The sequence below is a fragment of the Amblyomma americanum genome, chromosome 5 (genome assembly GCF_052857255.1).
Source record: "Amblyomma americanum isolate KBUSLIRL-KWMA chromosome 5, ASM5285725v1, whole genome shotgun sequence".
In the NCBI taxonomy this organism is placed as follows: domain Eukaryota; kingdom Metazoa; phylum Arthropoda; class Arachnida; order Ixodida; family Ixodidae; genus Amblyomma; species Amblyomma americanum.
In genome coordinates this window covers 64369259-64378679 of record NC_135501.1, presented here as the reverse complement: position 1 = coordinate 64378679, position 9421 = coordinate 64369259, and the positions used below count along the sequence as shown (strand labels likewise).

At 49.2% G+C, this 9421-nt stretch overlaps 1 non-coding gene across 1 annotated transcript; it reads left to right on the top strand.

The window, feature by feature from the left end:
- The first annotated feature begins 7117 nt into the window (after window positions 1–7117).
- TRNAS-CGA (transfer RNA serine (anticodon CGA)) lies at window positions 7118–7191 on the top strand. Its single transcript has one exon. It is a non-coding gene; the product is annotated as a tRNA-Ser (tRNA).
- Window positions 7192–9421: the final 2230 nt, after the last annotated feature.

The following is a 9421-nucleotide window of genomic DNA, read 5'->3' as shown; positions in this document are numbered from 1 at the left end:
AGCGGATTCCACGAGCCTCAAAAGGCCCCCGAGACTGCCTGACCTCGACAAGTATGAATTTAAAGTGATTATCAAGCCGAAAGACCGTTTGGACCTAAAAATGTGGGGTGGGAGTGTACACCCACTTAACGTCGCGTTCGAAAACGCGTTACGTGGCAATACGCTACGCGCCGAACCTTACATCAGAGTTATTGAAGAGCAAAACATCATCATCGCGGCAACTTCCCATGTCAAAGACGCCACAGTACTTGCCAAGATCGATCACATCAACCTAGACGGGAAAAAGTACCACCTCAATGCCTACGTGAGAACAGTGCAAGACTCATGCAAAGGGGTGGTGCACGGGATTGACCCCAACGCATCAGACAGAGACCTAGAGAAAGACTTTTCCTCAGAAACCCACGAAATATTAGGCGTCCGAAGGCTCGGCAGATCCAACTCGGCGGTGATACTGTTCAGTGGATACAAAGTCTCTTTCTTTGTTACGTACGGGTGGATCGAGCGCAAATGTTTTCTTTATAGGAAAACTAGACCGTTTTGCGTACTGTGCGGCAGGGAAGGACATAGACCGGACGTCTGCCCCAGCCCAGTTGAATCGAAATGTGACTCGTGCGGCAAGCTGAATCCCGGGGAAGCTCACGATTGCACCCCAACTTGTGCGGCATGCCAGGGGAATCACCACACCTACTCAAGGGAATGCACAGCAAAGTTTCTGGATCCCATCAATAAGCCTAGGAAACATCAACATTTCGATGATCAGGAAGAGAAACCGACAACCAGTGGCACCAGCAAGAGTTACGCGGCAGCTGTACGCACCAGCCGAAAAGAGCAGTTCGACAAGAAGGAATCAAGAAGAGCGGCCTCCAATTCTACGTCCAGGTCCAGGTCAAGATCTAAGTCTAGTCAACGTCGCAACACGTCAGGCCGATCCGGGACGGAAGAGTCAAGACATCATAAAGAGCAGGGGACCACCAGGTCGGTCTCCTTTGCATCTAAGGCGGATCCACCGGCACAGGAGACGCCACGCACCCGAGAACGCGGACCGTCTTCTGAGAAGCAAGAAGACTCAAGACACATCGTAAAGGTGGGCTATGCTGGGTTGCCTCCATCCCTCCCCGGAAACGCGATATCTAAGGAGTTTAACGACCTGAAAGCAGAAATTATTCAGCTAAAAAAACAGAACGAGGCGTTGCGAGCTGAACTTCAATTGGTCAGGCTGCAGTCACAAATAAATCGCGACAAAACACCCGAAGCCCGGCCAAACTCACAGTCAGTTTATGAGCGCGTCATTGCAGAGCTGAGGGCTGACATAGAGGAGCAGGATAAAAAGTTCCTACAAGTTATTCAGATCGTCAAAAACGAGCTCGCAAACGAGTCCGCCAACACTAGGAAATACATAAACTCTGCCATTGCCACAGTCCGAGACGAATTCAAATTCAAACTCAACGAGTGGAACTTCAGAAATAGGAAATCCAAATATGCTGACAGTCACCCCCTTACAGAACAGGACGAATAAGGACCATGACACATAGGGGACATGAAACAATTATTTGCCAATGGAATTGTCGGGGATTTAAAAAGAAAAAAGCAAGCCTTCAATTTTTCATCGACACGTCGGAGACGCCACCTGCTGTAATAGTACTTCAAAAAGCAAATACGGTCATCAGCATGAAGGGGTACAAAACTTTTAGAGACGAGCATAGCCTAGGAATACTTGTTCACAAGGAGTTTACTGCAACGCTGCAAGAACCGCTAGCCGAAAATATCGAACATGCTTACATTGAAATTCTTCCCAAAAACAGGGGAAAACGCAGTTTGCACATACTGAACGTGTACAGTCGCCCCACGGACTCATGTCGTCAGATAGCCACGCTATTTAATAATTTTATCAAGAGGGCAGGTAAGGACCCCCTCGTCATAGCCGGTGATTTCAATGCGCCTCATCAAGCATGGGGATATCACTTTAACACCCCGAGAGGTAGGAGGATCCTTGAGATCGTTAACAGAGAAGGGCTCACAATCTTAACGGATCCCTTGCAACCCACCAGAGCGGGTAATAGCGTCAGCAGAGACACCTGTCCAGATCTCACGCTTGTGAAAAACTGCCTGCAGGCCACCTGGTCTAACACTGGCGAGTCCCTGGGCAGTGATCACTTCATCGTCTCCTGCACTGTTCAGGGAGTTAAATGTCGGAAACCATTTGGCAAAGCTAAGATTGTGAACTGGGACAAGTGGAGAGAGGAACTCGCACGTCTCCCGGACGAAGATATCACAGATATTGAGGCATGAACAGCGCTGCAGACGAGAACCGGCGCCAGGCACTCTACGACAGCGAACACATCGGAGGAATCTCTGGCAGTTGACCCGCACCTGTTACATTTGTGGGAAGCCAGGAGATCTCTGACAAGGAGGCGGAAAAGGGAAAAGTTAAATCGCAAGCTGAATACCAAGATTGCCGAACTGACCAAAGAAGCGGATGACTACGCACATAACCTCGCTAACCAAAACTGGCTCAAGCTGTGTGATGAGCTCAACGGTAGAATGGGCACGGCTAAAGCATAGGGACTCCTCAGATCCCTTATCGAGCCGAACTAAAACCGGAAAGAGCAAACAGACACGCTCTGTAACGCCTTGCACAGCTATAAAGGGGACAACGAAGCCCTCATTGCAGAACTTGTACGGAAATTCCTCGATCTGGGATCCTCGTACCCTCTCCCTGCGTATACCGGTGCACCCAATGAAGAGATGGACCAAGACGTAACGGTTGAGGAACTGAGGGCGGAGCTTAACGTCATGCGTAAGAACACCGCTCCTGGACCGGACCAGATAAACACCAAGATGCTCTTTAATATGGATGACATCTCTTTAAGAAAATTAGTGAAATACTTCAACACGCAGTGCTGGCACAAGGGCCAGATCTCAGACTCCTGGAAATTGGCTTTAGTGCGATTTATTCCCAAACCCAATAAGCCATGCGATATTGATCATTTACGACCGATCTCCCTGACGTCGTGTCTGGGTAAACTGTTCGAGAGGGTCGTGAACGCCCGACTGAAAGGACTCCTGAGGTAGACTGATATCCTCCCTGACACGCTGTACGGGTTTAGATAAAAAGCTATCTACACAGGATATTCTCCTCCGTATCAGAGAGAATATTCTGGACAACCCCGGCAGATGTCAGGTCAAGGCCATCCTTGCGCTCGATTTAAAAGGGGCATTTGACAATGTCAACCACCAGGGAATACTCGATGAGCTTAACAGCATCAACTGTGGTGACCGCACATATAATTACGCGAGGGACTTTCTCTCCAATAGAAAAGCGTCAATAAGTATTGGTGATTGGACCTCCTCTCCGTTCAATCTAGGTTCCAAGGGCACCCCGAAGGGAGCGGTCTTGTCTCCGCTTCTCTTCAACCTGGCCATGCGTGGGCTACCAGAGAAGCTAGACCGCATCCAAGGCATTGAGCACGCTATATACGCCGACGACATTACGATATGGTGTTGCAGTGGTAATGAAGGGGAAATTCCAGGATGGCTTCAGGAAGCAGCGAATGTCGTGTGCCAGCATGCGGCGAGGCATGGGTTAACCTGCTCTCCCGAGAAATCAGAGTTACTCCTGGTCGACCGTGGCAAGAGGCAGAATACGGGGCTTTTGCCGTCCACTCCCTCTGTCGGCATTACGGTCCAGATTATGAGCATTCCGATCAATAAAGAGATCAAGATCCTGGGAGCCATCATACCCAGCGGCAACACTAACGCCACTACAATCAGACAGCTCCAAGCCTATTCCGAACAAGTCTCTAGAATGCTACGCCGGGTAATCAAGAAAAGAAATGGGCTAAGAGAGGAGGAGGCCCTAAGATTAGTTCAGGCTTTCATTCTCTCTAAACTAACATACGCCACCCCGTATTTACGGCTTAGCAAAAAGGAGAAAGACCAACTAGATGTTATTATTCGAAACGCAGTTAAGACGGCGCGGGGACTCCCTATATGCACATCCACTAAGCGCTTACTACAGCTGGGGATCCATAACACCATCGACGAACTAATAGAGGCCCACCCTGTAAATCAAATTGTCAGGCTCTCAACATCTAAGTCTGGCAGGAAAATATTACAGAAGCTGAGAATCAGTCCACCCTGGGAAGTCGCTGACAAGATCGACATGCCCATGCAGATGAGATCACACATTACGACTCACCCCATACCAAAACGCATGAATGAGGAATATAACAGAGGACAGAGACTAGCCAGAGCTAGACACCTCTCTAAGCGCTGGAATGGAAACAAGGACACGATCTACGTCGATGCGGCTGGACCCGATAACGAGTCGCAGCAATTGCAGCAGTTTCACCCCGGGGGGATATCATTGCAAGCAGCCTTATTCAAGCGGTGGATACCACATCGGCTGAAGAAGCAGCTATCGCACTAGCGATATCACAGAACAGCGAGGCAACGGTTATGTCCGACTCACAAGCGGCGGTACGCTATTACCTCAGAGGCCGCGTTGGCGCTCCGTGTTGGGAAATTTTGGAAAGGTCTAATCCTTACAACATCCAGATCTTCTGGACGCCAGGGCACCTCTCAACGACGGGCAATGAGGCGGCCAACACAGCTGCTCGAGCTCTCCTCCTTCGAGCATCTGGCACGCAGCCTCTCTTTGACATAATTGACAACCCCTCACCCTTACTAAGCTACGCAGAAATTACGGAGTACTATAAGATCACAAGAAGGAAATATCCTCTTCCTCACAAAACCCTAAGTAAATATGAAGAGCACATAATCAGGCGACAACAAACTAATACTCTGCCCAATCCTTACCTAATGAGTAAATGGTACCCAGAAACCTACCATTCGTCCTGCCCCTTCTGTGGAGCAGTTGGCACACTCTTTCACGCGGTTTGGGAATGTCAAGAAAACCCAGACTTGGACAGCAATCCAGATCCGACTCATGAGCGCTGGGAGGCAACCCTTCATAGCCACAGCCCACTCGACCAGAAATCGCTGGTTGAGAGGGGCCGGATTATGATGACGACCAATGGGTTCTCGTACTGAACCCACCCAGTTTTTGTGCTCTGAATAAATGTTTTTCCTCCTCCTCCACGGAGTGGACAGGGCGGCGACATCTGCTTGCGGTGCTCAACTGTGCAGCAGATATTCTGCACTGCCCAAGGTGTCTCTGGATCTGGAAAATTCCTCGCGCACAATCTCTCTCATCTTATCTGCCATAGAATGTGGAGGACAGTCTTCAACATTGGTCTGCACCGCTTTAAGACAGCTTAGATGTAAGCAGTGCAAGTTTCACCGGAAACTTGTGCCCGGTGAAGCAATGTCTTCTCTGCACGCTTGTTCTCTGCCGATTCGTCGGATAATTTTTTTTTGATCTCGCTTGTAAAGGTAGCCGAAGTACTTAGTGAATCATCATGATTGTCGAACCAGTCGAATGTAGTGGCGGCAAGGAAGAACACCAGGTTAGCCAGTTTGGTAGCGTCCTTCCGGCGATTATATTTGCTCACTCTTTCGTAGTGTTTCAATCACTCATCAACGTTTTCCTCAGGTTTTATAAAGAATATCAGGAGCTCTCGTCATTGTGGCTAGTTGTCCTGGTTGCTCGGTATTGTCATCTTCAGTCATGTCCGATAACATAGGTAATAAGCCAGCGAGTTTATGGCTTCTTCTATACATGGAATGCTGCGTGGTCGATATCCAGCCCCTCCACCAAAACTGTTACGTGCTTAGCGCGCACGGGGGTTCATTCACACAGGGATTGATGGAAGCAGGACCGCGACGAAGCCTACAAGCGTCCGTTGGCTCTTCCTCCTCTTTCTTTTTTTCCTCTACCGATCCGTCCAACCATTGATCTTCCGTCAATCTACGAAGGCGCGTGGCAATATATTGTGACGAAGAAGACGACGAACTGTGCAGTGGCGCGGGCAGGAGCACTCGTGCTAGGCCAGCAGCCATTAAAATCACCTCATTGCCATTGATCACCGCGTCTCATTCTTCGGCTGGCCGTCACGTAACATTTGGTGGAGCTTGCGGGGTATCATCAGCATCCTGGTTCGGGGAGTTTCGGCGTCCTGTGTCAGCCGTGGTCGTCGGCCGTGAGTTCTTTGCCTGCGTCGCTCGGCCCTGCCCCAGCCTTTCAGACCCGAACCGACCTCTCTGTTCCCCGCCCCGTTTTCCGCCCAGACCACTCAACACGACGAACTGAACCCGACGCAACGACCTGACCTAGAGACCCCACCGACCCGAGACGCCGCTTATATCTGAAGACACCGTTCACGTGCCCAGGCCGTTCGGCGTGTTCTGGGGACTCAACCGCCGGCTCCTGGCGACCTGCGGCGCGGAAGCTTCACGGACCTAGACACATTCGCTCATCTCTTTCATCGTGGCGGCCAGCACTTCACCACTTTGTCATTACTGCTATGGCATCCTGTCAAGTCCATAACCACTTCGCGCGACTCTGTCACCGATCAGGACGATCGCTCGGTGGCCCCGGGTAGTGTGACGAAGAAGACGACGAACTGTGCAGTGGCGCGGGCAGGAGCGCTCGTGCTAGGCCAGCGGCCATTAAAATCACCTCATTGCCATCGATCACCGCGTCTCATTCTTCTGGCCGTCACGTAACAATATATATATATATATATATATATATATATATATATATATATATATATATATATATATATATATATATATATATATGTATATATATATGGTTGTTTTTTCTGCTGGTTTATAAGTAGTTTTCTTTAAATCCAATTGATTGGCATTAGAACTTAAAAAAGTAGAAAAACATCTCCCTATCCACCTTGGTTTCGGTGACTGCTGGCTTCCTTAATATGTTTGTCAAAACGAGCCCCTCATTTCATTTGCCTTGTCTGCTAATAGCTTAACGGGGGTCTCGGTTCTGGCAGTCTTGATGCCATAGGTAGCTTAAGAGGGCTCTCGCACAGTTTCCGCCCTCGCCGTTAGATAAAGTTCTACGTCACACTTGCGGTATTACAGGACGTGCTACGTACGCCGCTATGGACAAGGGTGGCGCTAGTGAACACCCTCAAGGTTCGCTTACACCCAATATACCTAAATACCCACAAGAGCAGCAGATTGGACAGCCGTCGCCGTAGCTAAGTTGGTAAGAGCACCGGACGCGATATCCGGAGGTCGTGGGTTCGAATCCCACCGGCGGCATGGTTGTTTTTTCTGCTGCTTTATAAGTAATTTTCTTTAAGCGATATATTAATCTAGGTAATATTATCCCACTGATTAGCACTACACATTAAAAAAAATTAAAATGACATTCCCCTATGCACCTTGGTTTCGGTGATTGTTGGCTCCCTTCATAAGTTTGTCAAAAGGAGTCCCACATTTCCTCTACCTTGTCTGCTACACACACACACATATATATATATGTATATATATATATATATATATATATATATATATATATATATATATATATATATATATATATATATATATATATATATATAGGCTTTCTTTATATTGCCAGGTGGCGCTCAGGCAAAAAGACGTTGATGCTGGTGGCGCTCGGATTAGTTGACATTGAAGTTCACTGCCTCCCTTCCTGAAGAACGTGCGGCCGAGCCCTGTGCGCGACCCACGTGAAAGCTTGGCGCGATGGAGCCTTCGCCTGCAGGATTTTGACTTCACCATAGTCTAATTCTGAACATAAGCATGAAGACGCCGACACGCTCTCTCGTGCGCCTGTCGAGCTCGTAACCCCCCAACTCTTAGGACGACAACAGTTTCCCTAGGGCTGTCCATTCCTCTGACCTGTCAACGCAACAGCGGGCCAATGTAGTGTTGCGACCGCTCATCGATTATTTAGAAGGTTAAACCAGCCACCATACCCAAATGTTTTTCTCGACACCTATCGCCGTTTTTTCTGAAACAAGGCGTGCTCTATAAGAACCCTGGTTCCAGTTCGCGAGCTTACCTCCTCGTAGTTCCCACAGTTCCTCGAGAGGAAATCCTTTCTGCATGCACGATGAACCAACTTCTGGGCATTTGCGATACTCTCGCATGCTTTCCAGAATATGCCAGCTGTTTTATTGGCCCGAACTTGCCACTGTGCTAAACGCTTCGTCCAGAGCTGTCGGCAATATCAGCGCCGTAAGGCCCCGGCCCTCCAAGCTTCCGGAGCTCCTTCAACCTAATGCAGCGCCACGTGCCCCTTTCGATAAGGTCGGCATGGACGACCTGTGGAAGACGATGAAGCGGCTCTACGCCAGAGCACCGTCCCTTCTCCTCTTCAGTTTTTTTTCCTGATCTACGACATTATAATGAAACCACTGTTTCTTTTTTGGTGACAGTGATGGAAGTGGACGCTGTTGAACTTCAGTCTGGTGGGTCAGCCGCAGCCTCCCAGAGGAAACGTCTTGGCCCCCCGAAAGGCGCAAGCAGCCAGGCCACCGTGATAAGGAAAGGACGCCTGTCTCACTTATCTCGGTGGACACCCGAACCAGGCCGTAAGGGAAAGAAATTGAAATGAAAATTAGTTTGAAGGAAAAGAAACGACGCCTGTGTCACAATTCTCGTTCGACACCCGTACCGCACGGGCCCTAAAAGAAGGGATTTTACGGCACGGTTCAGGTGTCCACCGAGATGCGCCATTTTTCGCTCACGGCCAAGGACACCGACGACACCGGCTTTTCTGCGACACGAGCTCCTTAACGCTATTGCGTTAAAATGCAGACAGGGCAAGAGACTTCCGTCACCTGGAGCCTCTTCGGCACGAAAAGTCAAGGCGGAATCAGCGGTGCAGTGAGCTTAACTAGACACCCTTACCCTGTGCATGAACACATACACACGCGCTCGCGCAATAAAGAAGAAAAGAAAAAAGGCAGCAACGCATCCGAGTTTGGGAAAGGGACGTGATGGGGATGAGTGTAATGGCGGGAGCGTTTCAGGAGGGTTTTTCAATTGCATGGGGCTCGGCAAGGTGGTCGAACTGGGAAGATAGTAGTGGGGGGGATTAATAGCTTTGTGTAAGGGGATGGGTGAAGCTTGATAAAGATGCTGCTGGCGAGAAACGACTGTGGTATGCCACGCCGGCACTGGTAAGGTCAGCACTGGCCCTTCAAGGCGCGGATGAACGACAATACACCCGGACATTCATTAATGACGGGGGAAATTGTTCTAAATTTGTAAATAAAGTACGACTCGCATTGCTCTCTTTCCCGGGTGTTGTTGAACCCACCCTTTAGGATTGCCAACCTAATTGCATCAATTATATGATTTTTCTCATTGATGTGTTTTGACAAGGGTAGGTTGGGTAGGGATAGGATATGAGCGCTGTAGATAATAAAGCGAATTCGTACAGGGTTAACGGTCAGCCCAATGTGATGCATACTGCACACACTGCATTATATGAGGTACAATACATTGCAGGAATCAC